Source organism: Mandrillus leucophaeus, unplaced genomic scaffold, assembly GCF_000951045.1.
Source record: "Mandrillus leucophaeus isolate KB7577 unplaced genomic scaffold, Mleu.le_1.0 Scaffold563, whole genome shotgun sequence".
NCBI classification, from domain to species: Eukaryota; Metazoa; Chordata; class Mammalia; order Primates; family Cercopithecidae; genus Mandrillus; species Mandrillus leucophaeus.
In genome coordinates this window covers 1,779,464-1,805,112 of record NW_012106064.1, presented here as the reverse complement: position 1 = coordinate 1,805,112, position 25,649 = coordinate 1,779,464, and the positions used below count along the sequence as shown (strand labels likewise).

Genomic DNA, 25,649 nt, shown 5'->3' with positions numbered 1-25,649 from the left:
ACCAGCTCTCTAGGATCAAGAGCTAAGTTCCTTGAATGTTCCTATCCTTTCTGAGGTTTTTAGTAAAATGACACCCTATAAAATAGTCTAAAAGGAGTTGTAAAGTCACTCTATATTGTAGTTATTTATCCAATTTTCAGTGTTTAAGAAGCTTTCTATTAGGCAAGAGTAGGTTCAGAATTATCTGTGAATAGCTACAAAATAATGGTGGTTGTTGGAAACTCCTAAGAATAGCACATGCTTTAGAGGAAATTTTTTGGTCATTTGGTCTAATGTAAAACTTAAAAGGTGGCCTGAAGTTCACCCACCATTTGAAAATATGTAGGTGCTCAGTTCCATGTAACTAATGCTCTGCTTTCTCTTTGCTTTCTGTCACTTCTGAGGAGCAGACCTGTGAAGCTTGAGGCCACTCAAGTTCCAAATTTGTGACAAATCCCCCAGGGCTCACTGGAGTGGCAGTAAGTTCTCGCAGTTTGATTTCTTTTCAATCATTGAAGTGTTAGAAAAGTAGCAACAAAAGCTCCCATGGAAAAACAGCAGTTGTGTTTCCTGACCATCCACCATAGTCATGACTTACCTCTTTTGTTCCGATGATTTTTCTGTTGAACAATTTTAATACTTTTGTCCATACAATATGCAGTATAATTTTGACAGGCTGGTACAATCCTTTAACCATGCTTTGAGTGTGGCTACTGTTTCTCACACTTTTTCTCCTTCTACGCCCATAACCTGCCATAGAAAAATTGGTTTTATTTTTGAAAATTTCTTTACCCTTTTCAGCTATTATTTTCACTTTAAATATATAATGTTTTTGTTATAAAGTTTGATTCTGTTTTGATGGTATATACATACACACACATATGAAAATCTTACATTCGTGGAAGCATTATTTTGTGATATTTATAATCAGTTCAATAAAGTCATTTTTAGAAAAAAAAATTGTAATAGGCTGGGTGCGGTGGCACACGCCTATAATCCCAGCACTTTGGAAAGCTGAGGTGGGGGCATATCACAAGGTTGGGAGATCAAGACCATCCTAGCCAACATAGTGAAACCTTATCTTTACTAAAAATACAAAAATTAGCCAGGTGTGGCAGTGTATGCCTGTAGTCCCAGCTACTCAGGAGGCTGAGACAGGAGAATTGCTTGAACCTGGGAGGCAGAGGCTGCAGTGAGCTGAGATTGTGCCACTGCACTCCAGCCTGGGTGACAGAGCAAGACTCCATCTCAAAAAAAGCAAGCAAGCAAGAAAAAAATGTAGTAAAAGTCTGTACCATGCGTTTAGTCAACAAGGAAGGCTAACATCAGTTTTAATGAGAGAATATTATAAAGAAGATATAATGACTTTTGGATCAGAAAGAACCACTGATACCAAACTGAGACTCTGTTCTTTATAACTAAATCCCAAACCAAACTGATTAACCGACAACCGCAAGAACAAAATCAAACACCACATGATGCATGTTATTAGAGCGTGTCTATAACTCCATTTTTAAATGAACTTATCAAACACCGAGTGAACCCAGCACTTGTTGAAGAAGAGACAGAAATGATTATTTAACCTTTGCTAGGAAATTAAGAAATCAGTTTTAAATGACCAGCGTTAAAAGCAAAACAATTTTTCATTGTCACCATCCAAATATACTAAGAAGGAAACATCTAGAATATATTTCCCAATATTAAAATTATTTCAGAAGACTGCTGTACCTCACACAATTTTGTTTATTCTGGTTAGTGACTCCCATTCTTTGGCAAATAATACATGGCACACACATGAGTTCTGGAACATGTTTTAATAACTCTGAATTTCCTACCACTCATGACCCATCTCTTATGATTTGAGGACCTTACATTAGGGAAGTCAAACAGGGAAGACTCTATATTTGTGACCAAGAGCATTAATTTTAGGCGTGGTTTAACTATGTGTCCCATTAATTCCATAAAATATCTACAGGTTATTATCTGTAACTCAACCCACCCAGATCCATGTTCTGCTCTTCTCTGTCTTGTTCTATGCCTTGAGAAGCTAACCTTGACTTCTATAAGCTACATCCACCTAGGCCCCCTTGATAGTTGGCTTCTTTTAAAAATCCAACAAATGCAAGACAATGGTAGGAGAACAGAGTGTAAGAGAGAGAGTTTGGGTTATACCCCCATCCCTGCCATTCTTTCCTGCTCTAAGCCATGATTTCTAGCAGTGACTACATCTTTTTATCACTGTGATCCTGGTTGGGTGGCTCTCTTCTATGCCTCCAGCTCTAATTGTACTCCAGTAACACTATTTTTCTCTTGTCCTTAGACCAGTCGTAACTTCTTTCTGTTGCCATTCCCTGGGTGCTGCAATGTTCCTTTTTATTTTTCTTCACCCTGTCCAGATCTAAAGTTATCCTTATTAAAACTTCTCGAAGTAGATTCTGATTCCTGCATGACTGACTCAGACATTAGCAATAAGAAGCACTACATAAAACACTTGACTGTCAAGATTCCATTTTTGGATATAGAAATAATATGAGAAACCTGAGGAAAATTCCCAAGTCATGATCTGTTTAGAAAGTACCTATACTTGGAATAATTTGACTGTTGCTTCCTCCTGCTCTTTATCCCCTGGTTTCTTAATTATCATAGGTAGATTTTCAGCTGTTGGTATTATCCATCACCCCCAACACTACATGTGTCTTTTGTGACCATAACTACTGCTTTCTGAGAGGACTCGGTGGTCTACTGTAAAGATCTAATTACGCACTGTGACCAGAAGCCCTTTAAGACTGAATGAATAAAGATGAGGCTTTTTCAGCTACAATATTAAAGGACAGTTGCAGCTGCAATAAAACATGCATTGGAATTTATCCAGCACTCCTGTGTGCAGCCCCTTGCTCCTCCTGCTCTTGAACATTGATGGATATGACAATGTGTCTAATCCCAGTTGTATTCTGTGGTACTTGTCTTGGAGCTGGTTGTCTGACTTGCCTCTTCATTCAGCCTAGTGGACTTGATTTCCTCTCATTTGGGTACCAACTTTTGATTTTCTTTAAATCTTGCCTCCAGACTACAAACATGCCAAGTATTGTGCATCGTGTGCTGTTTCTTTCATTGCTGTTCCTGCCACCATCACTCTTGGCTTTGCCTCTGCTGCTGCCATTACTTTCACCACCCCCATCCACAAACACACACATACACACACACACACACACTCGTGCATACACACACACACACGTGCTGTGCTGTGTTACAGACAAAAGTCTGCTATCTTTGCCTTCCTGATCCTGCCTTCCCTGCTATCAGTCACCCTTTAACCACTGCCACCATCCCCTCTGCCATCAAACTAGCAATTTACTGGTCTGTTTCTTTCATTTCAGCCCTTAGACTGAGTTTTCAAGTATCCAAGTCCCCAAAGATTATACAATTTGTTATTTTGGATTTTTTTTTTAACATTGCAGATTTATTATCAAGGGAAGTTAGTCCTGAAGGATTCATTCATTTGGGGTTTATAGCAGATAGGCATGAATATATTTTTCTCTTAAGAAAATAGAAATAAGCCTTTGATGGTTTGGTTATTTTGAGATAAATTTCACTTTAATGGTGGTTTTTTTTTTCCCCTTTGGACTGTATTTCCAAATCAAAACCCTTTTCATTTTATGATGGAGAAAATCTTATATCCTAGATGCATAAATATTTTGTGTTATAAAGTTTCTATACCAGAAACCCAATTTCCTGGAGATAGGAATAGAGTTTAATTAAGGTGAAAAAATGAGCCTTATGCATATTGTCTTTCCTATTAAGACTATGTAAGGAAAAAAATGACAGAAATGAAGGAAATAACTAAGTTAAAAGACATGCCAACTTGATCCAGAATTTCTTCCCTGCATTCTGGGCTCACAGATTCAATATGCAGTCTTTTCTAAACAGTATGCAATATAGTGCTCCTATTTTAAAAAATAATATGATTCTAATACTGATAACTGTTATAATTATGAATCACTGAGAAAAAAGTTTTATTTAATTTTTCACTTTTGTTTTCAAAGTTTAGAGCTGAAATTATTAAGAAAATACAGAAAAACTGTGGAAGATTTAGGGAGCACTAATAGTCACTCACATGTTTTAAAATGGGACTTCTAAAGAAAGATTAAAGGAATTAGAAGTATTCAGTAGACAGAAAAGATAAAGATACAATTGCCTTCAGGGAGTTAATGGGTACTGGATGTTCCTTTTTTTTCCCCTTGAATGTAAGAAGAGGGAACAGTGCTATCTGTTAGCAAGAAAAGTAAAAACGATAGTTACTGTGTGGACATTTTTAGGATTATTTCTTCTGAAGTTCCTTAAAGATAGACTTATCTGGGAAATATTTCAGTATTTTCCAAATTCAATTCAGTGGAGACACAATTTATTAGAGATACTCACTTTCTAAGATTTCGTCGGTCAAAACAGCTTGACAAATGTCTCCTATTAAATTCCTCTCTTGGATATTAGCAATCCGGATTAGCATATTGAAGAAAAATTTATGGAAAGAAAAGAGCTTGTTGGAGTCTATTTAATGCTTAGGCAACCAAGTTTATTTGCACAAGGGAAGAATTTTTTCCCCCATAGCACATACCACATTCTTTAGTTTTTCTCTTAACACCTGTTAAGAGACACTGGTTTAAAGCCTGGAGAATGATTTTCTAAACCTGTTGAGGCTCATTGTTGAGTTTTAGTATTATATTAACAAATGGTTATAAACTTGTGAAATTTAATCCAAGGGATGAATGGGAGCCAAATAAGAAATATGCAGGAAACTATATAGAGGAATTATTTTGAGGTTGAGTAAATACTTTATGCTTCTATTCCCACAAAATGTGTCCCAAGGTGTAGAACACAAGGAAAAATGTGCTCATCTCACATCTTTGAAAAAGTTGAAGTTTATTTCTTTTTGTTAAAAGGATTGCTTATTCACCTGCAAAAAAAAAAAAAAAAAAGGTACAGGAACACCTTGGATATATTGTAGGTTTTGTTCCACATCACTGAAATAAAGCAAATATTGCAGCAAAATGAGTCAGACAAAGTTTTTGTTTCTCTGGCCATATAAAAGTTATGTTTACACTATACTGTAGTCAATTAAGTATGCAATACCACTGGATCTAAAAAAATACGTATCTTAATTTAAAAATACTTAAAGCTAAAATCCTAGTGGTTATTTGAGCCTTCAGTGAGTCTTAATCTTTTTATTGCTGGAGGGTCTTGCCTTGATGTTTATGACTACTGATTGATCAGAATGGTGGTGGCTAAAAATTGGGGTGACTCTGGCAACTTTTTCAAATAAGGCAGCAATGAAGTTTGCTGCATCAGTTTATTCTTCCTTTTAGGAAAGATTTCTATGTAGCATGCAAGTTAGTTTGATAGGATTTTTCCCACAGGAGAATTTCTTTCAAAATTAGAGTCAATTCTCTCTCTTAGTTGCTTTATCAAGTAAGTTTAGGTGATGTACTAAATCCTTTCTTGTCATTTCAACAATGTAGATTTTATGTCTTTGACATCCATAAGAAGCAACTCCTCATCCATTCAAGTTTGTTCATGACATTGCAGCAATTCAATCATATCTTTAGGCTCTACTTTTAATTCTAGTTTTTTGCTTTTTTTTTCTTTTTAACCAAATCTGCAGTTACTTCCTCCACTGAGGACTTAAACCACTCAAAGTCATCCATGAGGGTTGGAATTAACTTATTTTTGCTAATGTTGATATTTTGTTCTCCTCTCATGAATCACAAATGTTCTCAGTGGCACCTAGGATGGTAAATCCTTTTGAGAAGGTTTTCCATTTACTTTGCCCAGATCCATTAGATAAATCACTGTCTATGGTAGCAGTAGGTTTACAGTGTATTTCTTAAATAATAAGACTTGAAAGTTGAAATTCACTCTTAATCTATGGGCTACAGAATGAATGTTGTGTGAGCAGGCATGAAAACAACATTAATTTTGTACATCTGCGTTAGAGCTCTTGAGTGACTGGGTGCATTTTCAATGAGCAGTAATATTTTGAAAGGATAGGTCTGAACTGTAGGCTTAAAATATTCAGTAATCCATGCTATAAACAGAAGTGCTGTCATCCAGGCTTTATTATTCTATTTATAGTGCACAGGCAGAGTAGATTTAGCATAATTCATAAGGATCTTAGGACTTTCACAATGATAAATGACCACTGGTTTCAACATAAAGTCTCTAGTTGCATTAGCCCTTAACAAAAGAGCAGTCTTTCTTTTGAAGCCTGCAAGCCAGGCATTGACTTCTCTCTAGCTCTGAAAGTCTTAGATGGTATCTTCTTCTAATAGAAGGCTGTTTCACCAACATTGAAAATCTGTTGCTTTCTGTAGCCACCTCCTCAATGATCTTCTGGATAAATTGGTGCAGCTTCTACACCAACCAGCACTTTCTGTTTCACCTTGCACTTTTACGTATGGAGATGTCTTCTTTCCTTCAACCTCATGAACCAATCTCTGCTGGCTTCCAACTTTCCTTGTGTAGTCTCATAACCTCTCTAAGCCTTCACAGAATTGAAGAGAGTTAGGACCTTGCTCTGGGTTATGTTTTAGCTTAATGGAATGTTACAAGTGGTTTGATCTTTTATCCAGACTACTAAAACTTTCTCCATATCAGCGATAATGCAATGTTTTGCTTTCTTATCATTTTTGTGTTCAATGGAGTCACACTTTTAATTTTCTTCAAGATCTTTTCCTTTGCATTCACAACTTAGCTAACCATTTGAAACAAGAGCCTTAGCTTTTGGCCTATTTTGGTTTTAGGCATCCCTTCCTCACGAAACTTAAGTATTTCTATTTTTGATCAAAGGTGAGAGATATGTGACTCTTCTTTCGCTTGAACAGTAAAAGGCCATTGTAGGGTTATTAATTGGCCTAGTTTCAGTATTGTTGTGTCTCTGATAATAGGGAGGCAGGAGGAGAGACAGAGAGATGGGGAAATGGATGGTTAGTGGAGCAGTCAGAACACACATATTTGTTGGTTAAGTTTGCCATCTTTGTGGATGGAGTTTCCAACACCCAGGCACAATCACAATGGAAACATCAAAGATCACTGAACACAGATCAACGTAATAGATGTAGTAATAATGAAAAAGTTGAAATACAGGAGAAGTGCCACACAAAACGAGCACATGCTGTTGGGAAAATGACACCAATAGATTTGGCGAATGCAGAGTTGCCACAAACTTCCAATGTGTGAAAAATACATTCTCTGCAAAGCCCAATAAAGAGAAGTGTGATAAAACAAGGTATGCCTGTATTTGAAGTATATATTAAATCTGTTAAACTACCAGGTCATGATGTAAATTCCTGGTTGCCTTCTGTATTAATCTAATTTTAGTATTTTGAAATGAACCTGAAAAATTTGTATTGTAGGTGCATATTAGCCCTTTTAACTTCAAAACCATGACATTTGCACTCAAATTATGTAAAAATATGTATAAACAGCAATTAACTTAAATTTGGAGTAATGAATGTGTCTTTGCAAGTTGGAAAAATGCCAGTAACATTTGGGATCTTAAATCTGTTACCCAGTTTTCAATGTGCAATGATTTGTATTGAGTGCATTACCTGTTTATTTTTTATTTTAAAATCATTAAATATGAAAATCTTTTTTCTTTTTCTTTTTTCTTTTTTTTTTTTGAGACAGAGTCTCGCTGTCTCCCAGGCTGGAGTACAGTGGTACGATCTCAGCTCACTGCAAGCTCCACCTCCGGGGTTCACACCATTCTCCTGCCTCAGCCTCCCAAGTAGCTGGGACTACAGGCACCTGCCACCATGCCCGGCTAATTTTTTGTATTTTTAGTAGAGACAGGGTTTCACCGTGTTAGCTAGGATGGTCTCGATCTCCTGACCTCGTGATTCACCCGCCTCGGCCTCCTAAACTGCTAAGATTACAGGTGTGAGCCACCGCGCCCAGCCTAAATATGAAAATCTTAATGCTATAAAAAAGTAAGTGGGATTTTTTGGGTATAAAGAGTATTGAGTTATTTCCATTGTATTTAAAATGTATCAAATGTTTATTTTTCATGTAAAATTACTAATCATATTTTCTATCAAACAAGTTTTTCATTATACAGTTAAATTGGTTTCATCTCTCCTTTTAATAAAGCAGATCACTTTGTTCCTGAATCCAGCCAAAAATAAGGTGTAACATTCAATGTGTGTAATATTCTCCAAGGAAAAAGAGATTCCTATGGGCTAATTTTTGTAACTTCACTTTGTTAGCATTTAAATGACTGGATGGGGGTGTTTGTATTGAAAGGTTTAAATTTTACACTAGTTTTCTTGTATACTTTCAGTAATTATTGAGTCTTAATATTAGACTAGAAACAACTATAAAATTATTTTCAAGATTATATTAAAATATTAAAAAATTAACTTTTGAAAGGTGTTTGATTAATTCTATTAATCAGAGGTTTGCAGGATTTGATAATAAACACTATGGCAAACAATATAGCCTAGAGTTTCTGAATTTAAGGGTGTTAATAACTTGCCTGCTGTTAGTTGTAGTAATAAATCTTTCAAAATTTATACTTTTGCCTGATTAATTATAGTATGACTTGGTCTAACAAGTAAGATACACACATACACATATTACATGTATCTTTTAAGTAAGCCAGCAACCTATAGTGCTAACTAAATATAATATGATGCTATACAACCAGTTTAGAGGAAATGACAGAATGGTTTGAAGCCAGTTGGGGTCTATAATGGAACACTTATGGCACCAATCTTTCCAGGGGAGGCAAATGGCTGTATATTTTAAAGTGGAAACACAAGATTTGAAATTAAATGCCAGTCAGGTATTGTGCCTAGTGGCTATAATCCCATCTACTAGGAAGACTGAGGTGGGAGGATCACTTGAACCCAGGAATTGGAGGCTGCAGTGAGCTATGATCATGTCACTGCACTCTAGCCTGGGTGAAGGAACAAGACCCTGTCTCTAAAAAACTAGAAGTTTTTTTAAAAAATTGAATGTCCAATTTTTATATTTTTACTTTTATATATATATATGTGTGTGTGTGTGTGTGTGTATATATACTATTACTATATATATAGTCACTAAAGGATAAATTGAAGCTCTTTGTGATTAAATTATTAATTTTTGAAACTGTACTCCCAATACCATTTTATATAACTTTATCAATTATGATTTCTGTTGCTTTGAGATTTTACTGAAAAAATGAAAGCATTTAATGAGAATGGAAAAAGAAGTAAATAAACATATATATTGTATGTGCAGTATCAATAAGGATGCGCATAGCATATTTTAAAACTTTACTTTCAGACTTTTCGTATTTAATTTTCAATTTTCAACAATGTTTACTTTTTCTGGCAATTTATGAATTTTTGTTGCTTTAGTAAGAAAAACGTGTAAACATTACTCTTAAGCTGGAATTATTTTCTAGAGAACAATTTCATTGTATTTTCTTAGTAGAAAGACTATAGTGCTAGTTAAACCCATAACCATTAATATTGAAAATTGTAATGCTGTAAAGAACTTGAAGGGATCATATTTTTCAAGGTAATATACTTTTGAAATAGATAATTTACACCCACTCATGCTTATTCATTGACAGCATATCATTGTATAAATGGCTCACTTAACTGATCAGTGAACATACATTCTTGCATAATAAGCAACATAAGATTGTATCCATACTTTGGTATTAATTTGCTCATAATTTTTGCTCTACTCTATTTTTTTTGTGATATCTGTGTATAATTTTAACTTGAAAAGATCCGTAAAAAATATAGTTTGAAAAATATCACATATACTGGGCATCTTTCTAAAAAGGCAGTATCACTGGAATACAATACTAAGATTATAGGAATTTAGACTTATAGTCTTGTTTATAAAATCCTGACTTAAACATCTTTTTCAAAAGTGTAACGGCTGCTCTTCTAAGGTTGTTATAAAATCAATTTCATATTTGATATTATGTTGTATGCCTAGATAAAACGATAGATGTCTGTGGCTGCATATCTGTGTAACAGAAGGAGAGCAGGTAATGCTGCTCATCAAAATGAATAGGCTCTAATATCTATAAAATGGAAGATAAAATTTAGACTTCTGCTTGAATGAAATGAGCATGGGTGTGATTTCAGGCAGGTCTGGTATACATTTATTCCACCTTCTACCATCTTTTCTCCCAGTCTCGATAAGGCAACTTCTGCATAGCTGATTTATAAGCTAAAAATTACAACTATTAATTTAAACACAAATGTGTGGATTTTAGTCTTTCAAATACATATATATTCTTTATTTTACTTTATTTAATTTGGTTCCTTGAAGAAAATGGAACATTTCTCAAAAAAGTTAAAACTTGAAAATGCCCTTACTGTGTTAGTTTATTTTTTATATTTCCTGGCCTCAATGGCTGGATGTTTGCAACTATATACTACAGTGTCTATCTGCCTATCTACCTATTTATCTATCTGTCTATCTACATATATACATATGTGTGTATATATACATGTGTATATATGTATGTATATATAAATATACACATGATAGACACTGCAGTATATAGTTGTGTATGTATGTATATACATACACACAAACTCACACACATATATTACATTTTGTAGCTCTTTAACATTACAGAAAATATTTTCTTTGGTGTTTTTTTCTGCTGCTTCAAGAATGCAATTTGCAAGGACATATATTAAAAAAAAAAAAACAAGTACTTGTGTGAAGATCTATTATGGTTTCCTGTCGATTGGTGTCTTTTGTTTTATTTGGTATTATAGTAAAATGACCTGTTCCATAGGTATGGTTAATTAAAGCTTAAGTTCATTAAAGATTAGTATCCAGGCTCAAAACTCTATACATGTTTCAATTATAGAAGCAAAACCTGAGACTTGGAGAGGTTAGATAATTTGCCAATGATCTCATAGCTAGTGCATGGCTGAACTGACTCCAATTCCTGAACATTTTGCTCTTCCCATACAGTAAGCTCAACTGGTACCGCCTGCACTAATAGAGTAATGCTTTTACAGCCTACTGAGATATGTTGGACAGTTTTCTTCCACATTAAATGGCTTCAGATTGCTAAAACTTTGGAGCCATTGTGTTTTCCACATATCAGCAGCCTTATTCTGCATTCTTGTTGACCCTCATAGGGTTTTCTTTGTACTTGCATCAGGGAAGCCAAGCATTATTTTAGAATCTCAGAGAACAGGGAAGTTTGGGAACACTTTCAGTTCACACTGACCAGCCTTAGCAGAACCTGGCAGTTCGATTCCTCTTCTTTAGTTTCCCGATTTGTGCAATGAGGATTTCAAAACTTCTCCACCTCTAACAGACATTTGATCTATCCACCCGCGCCCTTACTGTGAGCAGATTACCCGTTTTTGCTTTACAGAGAAAATAAAAGCTATCACATGCAAATTTCATTAATTTTCTTTCTTTCTTTCTTTTTTTTTTTTTTTTGAGCCAGAGTCTCGCTCTGTCACCCAGGCTGGAGTACAATGGTGCGATCTCAGCTCACTGCAAGCTCCACCTCCCGGGTTCACGCCATTCTCCTGCCTCAGCCTCCCGAGTAGCTGGGACTACAGGCGCCCGCCACCACGCCCGGCTAATTTTTTGTATTGTTTTGGTAGAGACGGAGTTTCATAGTGTGAGCTAGGATGGTCTCAATTTCCTGACTTCGTGATCCAGGCACCTCGGCCTCCCAAAGTGCTGGGATCACAGGCGTGAACCACGGTGCCTGGCCTAATTTTCATGCCGGCTTTCACATTCAAATTTTCTTATTGCTATGTTGACATGTAAGTCATGTTTTGTTGAATACTTACAGTATGTATCATTTGTACACGGTGGATACTGATATGAACAGATCTGTTTTCCTGGCCTCTAATACCTATCATTCCACAGTAGAGACAGAACATAAACTCATATTTAAATGCGTTAGTCAATGTTATCCAGAGAAACAGAGCCCATAAGAGAGAGAGAGATTACTTGATAGATAGATGATTAATAGTACAATAGGAGATTCAGGGATACCTCAGAAATACTGTATATTCAGTTCCAGACCATCACAATAAAGTAAATAACACACTAAAGTGAGTAATAGACATTTTTTGGTTTCCCAGTGCATATATAAATTGTGTTTACATGACACTGTATATTAATAAGTGTATAACATTTTGTCTAAAAATGCACATACCTTAATTAAAAATATTTTGTTGCTAAACAGTACTAATGATCATTGGAGAGTTCAGTGAGTCTTAATCTTTTTGCTGGTGGAAGGTCTTGTCTTAATGGTGATGGCTGCTGACTGATTAGGGTGGTAGTTGCTGAAGATTAGGGTGGCTATGGTAATTTTTATTTTATTTTATTTTATTTTATTTTATGAAAAAAGGTCTCATATTTTCTTTTTGCATGGGCTGGGGTGCACTGGTGCAGTCATGGCTCTCTGCAGCCTCCACCTGCCAGGCTGTAGCAGTTCTTGCTAAGTAACTGGGACAACAGGTGTATGCCAACACACCTGGCTACTGTTGTGTGTGCGTGTGTGTGTGTATGTGTGTGTGTTTTGTAGAGATGGGATCTTGCTATGTTGCCTAACTGGTCTTGAACTGCTAGGCTCAAGTGATCTTCCTGCGTTGGCCTCCCAAAGTGCTGGGATTGAGATTGGTAGTTTTTTTTTTTTTTAAATAAAACAACACTGAAGTTAGTCACATTGATTGATCCGTCCTTTCAAGAAAGATTTCTTTATAGTGTGCAAGTCAGTTTGATTGGATTTTACCCACAGTAAAACTTTCAAAATTGGAATCAATCCTCTTAAACTATGCTGCTGCTTTATCACCTACATTTATGTATATTCTATATCATTTGTTGTCATTTGAACAATGTTCATAGCATCTTCTCTGGGAGATTCCATTTCCAAAAACCACTTTCTTTGCTTCTCCATAAGAAGGAACTCCTCGTTCATTCAAGTTTGTTCACGAGATTGCAGCAATTCATTTATATCTTTATTTAGGCTCTACTTTTAATTCTAGTTCTCTTGCTGTTTTTACCAGATCTGCAGTTACTTCCTCCACTAAAGACTTGGCCTCTCAAAGTCATCCATGAGGGTTAGAATTGACTTTTTTCTGCTAATGTTTATATTTTGATCTCCTCTCATGAATGCTCTTATTGGAATTTATAATGCTGAGTCCTTTCCAGAAGGTTTTCAATTTACTCTGCCCAGATCCATCAGAGTAATCATTATCAATCTGTCTATAGCCTTATGAAATGTATTTCTTAAATAACAAGACTTGAAAGTTGAAATTGCCTCTTGATTCATTGACTGTAGAATGAGTGTTGTGTAAGCAGGTATGAAAACATTAATCTCTTGCATATCTCCATCAGAGTTCTTGAGTAACTAGGTGCATTGTCAATAAGCAGTAATATTCTGAAAGACATTTTATTCCAGAACAGTAAGTCTTAACAGTGGGCTTAAAATATTAGGTAATCCCTGCTGTGAACAGGTGTTCTGTCCTCCATGCTTTGATATTCTATTTATAGAGCACGGGCAGAATAGATTTAGCATAATTCTTAAGGGTCCTAGGATTTCCACAAGGATAAATGATCATTGGTTTCAACTTAATTCTCTAGTTGCATTAGCCCTTAACGAGAGTCAGTCTTTCTTTTGAAGCCTGCAAGCCAGACATTGACTTGTTCTTTCTAGCTATGAAATTCCTAGATGGTATCATCTTCTGGTATCATGTTTCTTTAGAAGAAAGCCTACAAGCCAGGCTTACTGTAGCAACCTTCATCAGTGATCTTAGCTAGATCTTTCGGGTAAGTTGGTGGCAGCTTCTACGTCAGCACTTTCTACATGCACTTTTATGTTATGGAGACATCTTCTTTCCTTCAACTGATGAACCAATTTCCTTCGACTGATGAATCAACCTTGCTTCCAACTTCTTTTCTGTAGCTTCCTCACCTCTAATAGCCTTCATAGAATTGAAGAGAGTTAGGGTCTTGCTCTGGATTAGGCTTAGCTTGAGAGAATGTTATAGCTGTTTTGTTCTTTTATCCAGACTACTAAAATTTTCTCTGTATCAACAATAACACATTATTTTGCTTTTTTATCATTTGTGTGTTCAGTAGGTAACACTTTTAGGCTTATTTCCAACTTTTGATTGAAAATGAGAGATGTGTGACTATTCTTTCACTTGAACAGTCAGAGGGCATTGTAGGGTTATTAACTGGCCTAACTTTAATACTGTTATGTCTCAGGGACTAGGGAGGCAGGAGCAGAAGGAGAGAGACTTGAGAATGGCCAGTTGATGGAGCAATCAGAACATACACAACATTTATGAATAAAGTTTGCCATCTTAGATGGCTGCAGTTCACAGCACTCCAAAACAAATACAAAAGTAACATCAAAGATCACAGTGTCGGCCCATTCACATTGCGATTAATAAATACCTGAGGCTGGATAATTTATAAAGAAGGGAGCTTTATTTTGGCCTGTGAACCTCAGGAATCTCACAAACATGGCAGAGGGTGAAGGGAGAGCCAGTGCTTAACATGGTGAGAGCTGGAGCAAGTAGACGCCACACTCTTTTAAACCATGAAATCTCATGTGAAAGAGTAAGAACTAGGCCGGGCGCGGTGGCTCAATCCTGTAATCCCAGCACTTTGTGAGGCCGAGATGGGCGGATCACAAGGTCAGGAGATCGAGACCATCCTGGCTAAAACGGTGAAACCCCGTCTCTACTAAAAAATACAAAAAACTAGCCGGGCAAGGTGGTGGGCGCCTGTAGTCCCAGCTACTCGGGTGGCTGAGGCAGGAGAATGGCATAAACCCGGGAGGCGGAGCTTGCAGTGAGCTGAACTTCAGCCTGGGCGACAGAGCAAGACTCCGTCTCAAAAAAAAAAAAAAAAAAGAGCAAGAACTGACTCATCTGACTCATTGTTATGAGGAGACACCAATACATTCGTGAGGGATCCACTCCCATGACCCAAACACCTCCTAATAGGCCTACCTCCAACATTTGAGGTTACATTTCAATGTGCGATTCAGTGGGGACAAAATATCCAAACCATATCAATCACTGATCACCCTAGCAGACACAATAGTAATCAAAACATTTTAAATATTTTAAGAATTACCAAAACGTGGCACAGAGACAGGAAGTGAGCAGATGCTGTTGGAAAAATGGTGCTGATAGACTTAGTTGATACGTGGTTGCTACAAACTTTCAATTTATAAAAAATGCACTATGTGGAAAGTATAATAAAGGAAACCACAATAAAACAAGGTTAGCCTGTGTGTATATATGGGTGTGTGTGTGTGTGTGTGTGTGTGTGTATATATTATATATGTTTATAAAGATTTATTTTATGTTATTGGCTTACACTGTTATAGAGGCTGAGAAGTTCTACAATCTGTCGTCTATAAGTGGGAGACCCAGAAAAGCCAGTGTAGTTTGAAGGCCTGAGAACTGCAGAGATAATGGTATAGATTCCAGTACAGGTGGGAGGGCAGAAAGAATGATGGCCTAGCTCATACTATCAGGCAGAAAGCAAATTCAACATTCCTCCACCTTTTTGTGCTATTTAGGCCCATAAGTGATTGGATGGTATACAACCATCTGCTTTACTGGGGAGGGCCATCTGCTTTAGTAAGACATCAATTCAAATGCTAATCTCTTCTAGAAACACCCTCACAGATACACCCAGAGATAATGTTTAACCAGATATTTGGGCACACTTGGCCCAGTGATGGTGACCTATATAATTTATCATCATCATAAATAAATATAAATGATATTTTTAAAACTGATAAGCTCTAAGAAGAGAGTAAAGAGGTGACATGAAGCAGTGACAAGACAGGAGGTGAGGATGTGGAGAAGGCAGCATGAACTAGGGTGGCAAGGAATGATACCTCTTGGGAAGCAATACAGCATATTGAGAACATGGACTGAGGTTCAGATTCTACCACTTATTGCCTGAGTAACGTCAGGCAAGTTACTTAGACTCTCTGTTTCTTAGTTTTTTCATTTGTAAAATTGAAACCCTGTCAGTATTTACATATTAGTGTCAATGTGATTTAAATATGTGCAATGTGTTTAGAATAGCACCTGGATTACAGGAAGCATTCAATAAATATAGCTATAGTATCTGTCAAAGACCAATTGGCTCATTCAAGAGTTCAAATGAAGAGAGTTTAATAAAGGGGCCATTTATAGATGTGTAGGATTAGCTAATGGAACCAGCAGTATGTGGAAAATCACCCAGGTAAAATAGTAACAGTAGAAAGCCAAGCCATTACTACCTGTAAGCCTGACGAGGCAAAAGGAAAGAATGAAAGTATTTACCAGAGCTTGGTGGGAGCAGTAGCTGTGTAAAATGATCACTGGTGTATTTTGGAGCTCAGCATATGATCTTCTTCCTTCAGTCTCCATAATCTTACCATAAAGGTGATTATTTTCTGTATGATTTAGCTGCTCTTGTATATGGATTCCCTGACAAGAGCTGTGGTGATAAAGAAGCTCATCCATGAAAGAAGAGTTGCTTGGCAGGGAAGAAACATGGGAGGTTGATACTGTAACCTATCTCTTCCCATTTTTTAATCTTCTAGCATTGCTTACTATCAGAACATCCAATCAGAATTCATAAGGGAATCTAGATGTGTTCATGAAGGATATCCTGAGGCACAGAGAAAGACACACAAGGGTTGTGAATGAGTTGAGGAGGACATTAGGCACTCAGCTTCATTATCATTATCATCATCATTATCATTATTATCATCATAATTTTCATCATTATTAAATGACATTTGTATTGAGAAGTCAGGCCATTCCAGAATTAGGGGGAATAGTACCAAGAACAGAGGACAGCAAGTTTCAACGCCCTGAATCAGGGTTGATACATGTGGTTGTGCAGATTTTGAACCACATAAGTGCAGGGAGTTATATACACAGAGGCTAGGTTCACAAAGCATAAAGACAAGTGTGACTTGAGTGAAACAAATATGGGAAATTGGGGGAGCGATGCAACTGTAAGGATAAACAAGTTCAGATCATTTAGATTTTTAGAGGTCATGCTAAAGAATTTGAGTTTTATTTTACATGTAATAGGAAGCCCTTTGAGGATTTTAAATAAGGAAGAGAGGTGATCTTATCTATATTTACAAAAGACAACTTTAGATGCTACCTGAAGGTTAAATTCTTTGTTTATTTGTTTGTTTTTTTGGAGATGGAGTCTAGCTCTGTCACCCAGGCTGGAGTGCAGTGGCGCAGTCTCGGCTCACTGCAAGCTCCGCCTCCCGGGTTCACGCCATTCTCCCGCCTCAGCCTCCCGAGTAGCTGGGACTACAGGTGCCCGCCACCACACCCGGCTAATTTTTTATATTTTTAGTAGAGACAGGGTTTCACCGTGTTAGCCAGGATGGTCTCGATCTCCTGACCTCGTGATCCACCCGCCTCGGCCTCCCAAAGTGCTGGGATTACAGGCGTGAGCCACCGCGCCCGGCCAAATTCTTATAGGCAAGCAAGAGCAGAAGAAACAGGAATGATCTCACAGCAGTCTTGCTGAGAGATAATAGTGGCTTGACCTAAAGTTGAGATTCAGTATGTATGAAATAAAGCAATAAGGCTATCTTATGGGTTGAATATAAGAGGAGGTGGAGATGATGAAAAAGAAAAGAACCGAGGATAATTCCAGGTCTTTGGTTTAGGCAGCTAGGTGGACAAGATTGGCATTTATACAAGAGTGAAATCCTGGAAGTAGAAGAAGCATGTATTTTGCATGCATGTGTGTGGTGTGTGTAATAGGAATTAGGGAGATGGGTGATAGGTAATTGTTGCAGAACCAGGAGTTCTGAGATTTCAGGATTTGAAGAATCCAAACTGACATATTAAGGAGACAGTCCAGAGTACAGAGATGAATTAAGGCCTGAGATGTACATTTGAATGTCATTGTGATATTGATGGGATTTAGAACTATGGAAAGTAGAAGAGGAGTAAGGACTGAGGCCCCGGGTACACCTCAGTGTTGTGTTAGGAATTTCAGCAAAAGTAGAGAAAGCACTGGAGAGTGAGAAGAAACAGAGAGAGAGAGAGAGGAGGGAAATCACTAGTGTTTATGTCATGAGTGCAAAAAGAAGAAGATATTTTTTTCTTTTGCTCTGTTTTGTTTTGTTTCTACATGATCCTGAAGGCCAGACATCAGAATACAGTGTTTTTAGAAAGAGGGAGGGATTACTAGTGTCCTGTGGAGCAATATGGTGCTGGACATACCACCTTCTTTCATTCTCAGGTATCTCACCCTAAAGATGATCCTTCTCTTTTCCGTATCATTTATCTTCTCCTCTGTATTCGATCCTGCCAATAATTATTTAAATATGCTAAAATCTTTTCTCTCTTAAAAACCAAACCAAACCCAAACAAACAAAAAATCTCACAAACTCCTCCCCAAACTCCAGATCCAGCTACTTCTCCCATCGTCAATGGCTCCTTCTCATCCAAGAGCAGTCTAGCCTCTGTTTCCAGTTCCTCATTACCCACTTTCTAATCTACAAGTGAGTTGTGATCCTTTTGGTAACAAGTTACTGAACATCTAGATACAAGTGACTTAAAAAATGAGGATTTATTTTTCTATTGAGAAGAAGGTTGCATGTGGGAAGTTTTAGGGTTGTTTAATTTAGCAATTCAGGAATGTTGGTGCTCTGCAATCCCCTTGGCTTTTTTCTTATGGTTGCAAGGCAGCTGCAGCATTTCTAAGTATTGTGTCTGCACTTAGGAGATGTTTATTTTTCACTATTTCACATTACATTAAGGAAGAAACACCCTTTGAGAAGACACTAGCAGACGCCACTAAGATTTCACTGGCTAATACATGTACCCATTCTCCAGTCGCAGAGAGTCTGAAAAAGCAAAGATCTAGCATCTTTAGCCTCAGTGGTGGGAGACACTCTGTACAAGAAATAAGAAATAAGAGGGTATTTTATTTTTAATGCTCAGCTCGTAGCCCATCTCTTCCTCTAGATTAAATTACATGATTTTAGAGCAGTAATTTGTTTTGTTGTTCATCATTTTCTTAATGCTCAGCCCATTGCTAAACTCAGTTAAAATATATTTATTTAATGAATGCACAAATAAATTTCAATGCTTTTTTTAAAAAAAAAAATTAGCTACACCAACAATTCTCATTTCCTGTTTCCACTTTGTTAGGGATTAAACAAATCTCCAAGTTTTTCAGGTGCGTGTATGTGTGCATGCACATACACATGTGAATTTAATTGCAAATATGCTTGGAAACAATGATAGCTTTCTTTTAACTAATGCATAAACTCAGTGACATTTCTTTGGTTAATCAGAGGCTATACATGCTAATTTTCTAGTTCTTGAGTTTGTTATGGTAAGCAGAGATTGACAAATAGTTGGCTTCCAGGTCAATGAGATATTATTTCATTGTAGAAAACAAGATCATGAGAAATCATGGAAGTTTTTTCTGGGTTCACATTTTTAAATAATTTCTGAAATAATCTGAAGGAAATTAATGTCTAGTTAAACTTAAAGATGCAAAATAAAACTATTGCCGTCAATATATTTAGAATTTTATGCTATAATGATAAGCCATGCACAGACCTATTTCAAGAGAGTCCTTATAATATGTTTAAGTAATAGGCAAGTCCTAAATAATTTGCAGTTAAGTACTATAATAGCATATTTTTGTGTATCAAATACATATTTTTAAAGAGGAAATTATAATTAGGAGCCTTATTTATAAAGCTGTTATCAGGGGTTGTTAGGAATTTTTGAGGTTTTATTTAAAACAAAAATATTATGAGAAGTAATTATTTTTATAGCATATATGAATGAAAATTGACAATGCAGAATTATTTTTTGTTGTAGGATTCTTGGATACAATAAACAATAATTTAAAAAATCAATATTAATTAACATTAATAACACATATTTGGAGAGCTACTAATGTAGGCCTGGCACTGTGTTAATAAGAGTTAATTGAAAATTTCAGTTGTAATATGTATTTTTATAAATCATGTAGGAATTTTTATATGTGCTCTAATTACCCTTTGGCCTCATAATAGTGTATTGTAGGTATTTATGAAATACTTACAAGATAGCTAGACCAATAAATAATATTAAATTAAAGGAGGCAACATGCTTCATAACTAATGCCACCCACATGACCCTCAGAAAATGGTAAGCCTTCAGGAAGCTTACAGCTTAGAAGATCAGACATATACAAAATGATAAAGAGCTGGGACAGTAAGAAGAAACTGCTATTCTCTGTTCTTTCTTTGAAACTTGGCATCCCGTCTTCCCATAATAGTTCAACCAGCTAATATTGAACTATTAAAGTGTTGAATGTTATCATCCAAATAGTATGACAGAGCTCAAGAACTGAAGGCATGGTTTTTGTTTATGTTTTTGTTTTTATCATTTTGGGGAACATGTAGAAGTAGAAGTACTAGTCATTAGAAGCTACAACTAATTGTTTGGATTCTTTGCAGTTATATTGTGGCCAAAAGTTAGATAAACTCTATATTCCAGAATTTCTATTTTCTTGGCCCAGAAAGAAGTTGTGTCTACGAATGTTAAAGAAATTTTAATTTGTTTATAGTCCATTTTTTTGATGTCTACATGGAAATAAAAGAGAAGTTTTCTGGGATAAATCATGGGGTATAAGCATTGGATCCAGTGTCCCAACCTCAGTTGACTTTGATGTCTTCACAGTGTAAAGAGCTGCCTAGGGAATGCTCTCTTGCCAGACCTAAAGCACAGTCCTTGACACTCAGCAATCTTGTGTGGGTGGGTCTGAAAGAGACTTAGGCTATTTCCGTGATTACATCTGGATGGTATCTCATACAGGAATGAATCAGAGAGAAAGTAGTATGGAGAGACAGTAGTTTACTCTAGAAACTATTGAGCACCAGGGTGGTTTATTATAAGCAAGGCTGATATATCTTGTAGTCAGATCCAAACAATTAATACCTATATGAGCCTTGATGTAAGGAAATCAATCAAGGAGACTGAACTGTCTATGCATGGCTGAAATCCTTGATTCTGAATCAAAAGGGTGGTAAAGTACCAAATTCAGTTAGTGATTTTAGTGAGCACTAGGGGAATTTTATACTCTGGCCAAACATGTGGTTATCCAATCCTCTTGGGGAAAATGTAGGCTTCTGAGTGTACTAATTCTCTCAGTCCCTTTTTTTTTTTTTTTTTTGCCTCTTGCATTAATCATGCACTGTGCTAAATATTGCATGGACCACATCATTTAATTCTCTAATGGGGGGAAGATTCTATTATGACCATTTTATAGACTTGGATACTGAGGTCTAGAAAGACTAATAACTTACTTAACTTTACTCTATTTGAACATCAGCCGACCCTAGTGACCTCCATTCTGCATTATATGATATTGTACATGTAGTAGGCCTTCAACACATATATGAGAAATAGAATAATAATAATTCTCAAGTCAACATCAATACCCTTAACTTTCAACTTCATTTGACATTGTCCTATAAGTACGTGTGATTTAGTAAATAAATATTATTGAACCATGTCCTGGTTCCTCACAAAAGAAACTAGAAAGATTATCTCTTCATATGATGTAACCTGAAAATATATTGTAACATTCTACAAAAAAAAATCTCTCTTCTTCCCTGGTTTCTCCTTTTGCCTCCTCACCTAGTTTTTCAAATTTTACTTACCTGTATAGGTTAAATGTCTTACTACTTAGTAGCTGTGACAGTTTTCCTAGTGCCTCAATTCTTCACCTGTAAATTTCACATAAGAATAACATTTATTTCATGACATAGCTGTGAAAAAGAAATCAGATAAAGCATGTGAAGTTGTGCTTCTCAAACCATCTATGGTGAATGAACATTTTCTATAAGTTATTATCAATTGCAGATTGATAAAATATCAAAAATCAATTGTAAGATAAATTAAATAAAAAATAGAAACAAATTTTTATTATTAGGTTCAGCGCTGCTACTGTGTTGAATTCCTATAAAAGTCTTTCAAAGCTTGCTCAGATTTCTTTACTTATCTCATTGCAAACTGATAGCAAATAGTTTGCTCATTGGCAATAGTCCGTTGGCCCCATTTTGAGCACCACTGATGTAAAGCTCCTAAAAGAGTGCCCTTTATATATTATATGCTCAATAAATATTTGCAGTTTTATTGAAAATAAGCAAGGTACCAATGACACTGTTAGTTTTTTACCTTTCTTAACTTTTTAACTTTCTCCTCCAAATCACTCTGTCTTCACAAAATTTTCTTCATTAGATTTTACTACTCCCTATCCTCCTCAATGCTTTTGTTCCTCTTGCTAATTTATTTTGAATGTCCCTTGAATTCCTGAACTTAAGGCTCTCCCTCTTTTTGCATGCATTTTCTTGAATTCTTCATTTCTTTAGAAAGTCACCTCCTCCCTGACTCTACCACCTTCTGCCCTGGATTTCTGTCTTACCGTAGCCAGTCTCCAATTCAGACAACTCTGCCTCCCAGGTGATTTTGACTTTCGGCCTTGTTACCTTGCTTTCATATCAGTTCAACAATCTTCTATTGCTCTCTCTACTATCATTTATTTCTGTTTCAACTTATTTTGCATGCAGTGGTTATTATGTACTATTTCGATAATGCCTTACATTTAAAATAATTGTCATTAATTTGTTTCCTTAAAAAAAATCTGTCAGGAATTGAGAACCTGATAGTACCAAACAAATTCAAGAAAAGGTGTTTTATATTCTGCTGAGACTTTATTTCAGCAGTAAGTCCTCTTTTTAGTTCTCTTCAAAATTCAGCCTGTCTTTTCTTAGCTTCCTTCACTCACTCACTTTTTAATTCCTCACATCTTTCTTGAGGATTGTTTGTAACTCTGGTCATGCTGAATTGCTTTATATAGGAGATGCAGGATCTCCACCTTGTCCTAATCCCTCTGGGACACTTTATTTGCTCAATTTAGCTCTGAGAAGAAATCATTTGTTCCCAGACTATGGGCTAGAGATCACTGGGGCATGCTAGTATGTATGCAAGTGGTCTATAACTCTACAGGTACTCTCTCCCCAAACATCAGTGTTATTAACTCTTCTGAATAACTGAAACTATACTTTCCCTTAAAAGGATCATCTTGTTCAAAAACATGAGAACATTATTCATTGCAAACAAACTGAAAACAAATCAATACAAAATATACATCAAAGTGTGCTTATTCTTAATTGTATCCCTGTGTTTTCCCCACACTTGAAATTCCATCTCCAATTTCTTTTCACTTCTCTTCTGTAGAGATCTGTTGCTCCCGCTGACCTTGTGGTACATTCAGTTCCACATTCCAACCTTAGCCACAAATGTTAGCACTGCCTAGAATGTTCTCTTGTCGTATCTCTGCCAATTACCATTCATTTATTATTGCTGTTATTGTAATTATCATCATCATTGTCATTGCTGAATTGGCTCACTTCTTCCAAGAAGATGTCTTGGCTGACTTCTTAAGGCAAGCAGTTTTCAAAGTGTGATAAGAGGATGCCTCGGGGTTCGTGGTACCCTTTCAACTACATATTTGTGTGTGGGCAGGCTGTCTTCTAATACTTTAAGCAAAACACCGTATCACGACAGATTGAATGAAGAGGCAGATATGGCAATCCAGCTGTCTTATATTAATCCTAGCATTAAATACACTTGCAAAAGTGTAAAATGGCACAACTCTTCTCACTAAATGATTTTGTTTTTGAAAATATTGTTATTTTATATAAAATATATTTATATTAATATATAATGGGTTTATAGTTGTTACTTAAAGATAAATTGATACATAATATACATTTTTCAAAATTTAAGCATATTATGGTAAATATCCATAGAGATATTCTAAATATTTTTTTAAAAAACCTCTTTAGAATCCTCAAATATTTCTAAAGTCTAAAGAAATGGAGAGACCAAAAAGTTTGAGAATTACTGCTTTAAGCATTAAGGTATAAACGGCATTTTGTTGTTATATATATCTGCTCATTCTCTTCAGCTTCATAAATAATAATAAATAGCATTTACTGAAAGTCTACTATGGAGAAGCATGATATGATATGTACATTATCTCTATCCACACAGTAAACCTGTAAGTTAACTTTCTTACTCTAATTTTATAGACGCAGAAACTGATGTTTAGGGAAATTAAGGAATCCCTCAAGTTTTCCCAGAAACTATGCTGGTGGAGTTAGGCTACTACTTAACTCCAAATCCCTGCTATTTCTTAATATTTACCACTATCTTGCATAAATCCACATTATTCATCAAACCACCTCCCATGATATCAGTAACAATTGTTTTCTTTATTTTTGAGATGGAGTTTTGCTCTTATTGCCCAGACTGGAGTGCCATGACGCAATCTCACCTCACTGCAACCTCCGCCTCCCGTGTTCAAGCAATTCTCCTGCCTTGGCCTCCCAAGTACCTGGGATTATAGGTGTGTGCCACCATGCCCAGCTAATTTTTTATTTTTAGTAGACACGGGGTTTCTCCATGTTGGTCAGTCTGTTCTCGAACTCCCGACCTCAGGTGATCTGCCCGCCTTGGCCTCCCAAAGTGCTGGGATTACAGACATGAGCCACCGTGCCTGGCCGGTATCAGTTACAATTCTATACGCAAGGAGTTAATGAACAAAATAATTATTAAATAGATAGAGTCAGCCTATCTTTAGAAACCCCTAATGGCAGATGTTAGTCTTCAAATGACCTATTTATCTCTAGAACTATTGTTTTTTCTGAACTATTTTTTTCTAAATTATTTTCAGTCTGAATTGCCTCCTGTAGACAGTGGAATATTGGTTCTGCAAATCAATAGGTTTCAAAGAATGAACACAATTCATTCAACTTCTACTTAAGTTAAGCTTTCTAAGCTTAATTCTATATTAATTCACCTGTAGATGCTTAATTTGATCTGGAAACATTTTATAATTCCACTTCCTGATAATATGCTTAGGCATTTCTCACAGAGGAATTAAGATTTTCAAAGTTATCAGTACATAATTAAGCCTTGTTCAATTAACTGGCCTGCTGCCATGCTTGCAGGGTGCCGTGTCCTGCAACTCAGGAAAGTGACACAGCATCAAAGAGGATTCTGGCTTTTGTAGACAGAGCCAACACTGAAGATGTAATGCTTAGGAAAAACACCCAAATGAGTAATCCATTTTAGTTGTTGCTGAGAACTTCTTGGAGGAAGGAGCTTTGCAGGACAACTGACTCATCTTACAGCAATGTGTAATGCTTGTGCTGAAAACGATTCTGATAGGTGAGAGCAACTATGGCAGCAAAGGGCAGAAACACCACCCCCTAGCACACAGAAACAAAAGTTATTTGAGAAAGGGCATTTGTCAGAAAAATAATAAATTTGGTTTTAGCCAAATTTGATGTAAGGCCTACGTTTTTAACGGAAATGCCAAGTAGGTAGTTAGAAATGTCAGAGTGAACATCGGAAATAGTAAGACAAAATTCATAGAAGTGAATGTTTTAGATTAGAGGTGAGAGATGAAGTCATACATTTTTTGAAAGGAAATCACAAAGCAATAAGCTGAAAGAGATGACTGTTAAACTTTGCATAAATCTTATTGTTACACTGAGAGATTAAGAAAAGTAAAACTTAAAAATGGCAAAGAAAAATATGGTAGAA

General features: G+C 36.2%; 1 protein-coding gene across 2 annotated transcripts in view; it reads left to right on the top strand.

The window, feature by feature from the left end:
• The window catches only part of NLGN1 (neuroligin 1), a 991,256-nt gene that overhangs the window by 36,663 nt on the left and 928,944 nt on the right, over nt 1–25,649 (top strand). Inside the window, exon 1 of one of the 2 annotated variants that reach the window (XM_011998237.1) lies at nt 390–458. The exons of the other annotated variant lie outside the window; for it this stretch is intronic. The gene's annotated coding sequence lies outside the window, so the exon portion shown is untranslated. Of the gene's footprint in view, nt 1–389; nt 459–25,649 lie in introns of those variants that run through there. 2 annotated transcript variants of the gene reach the window in all.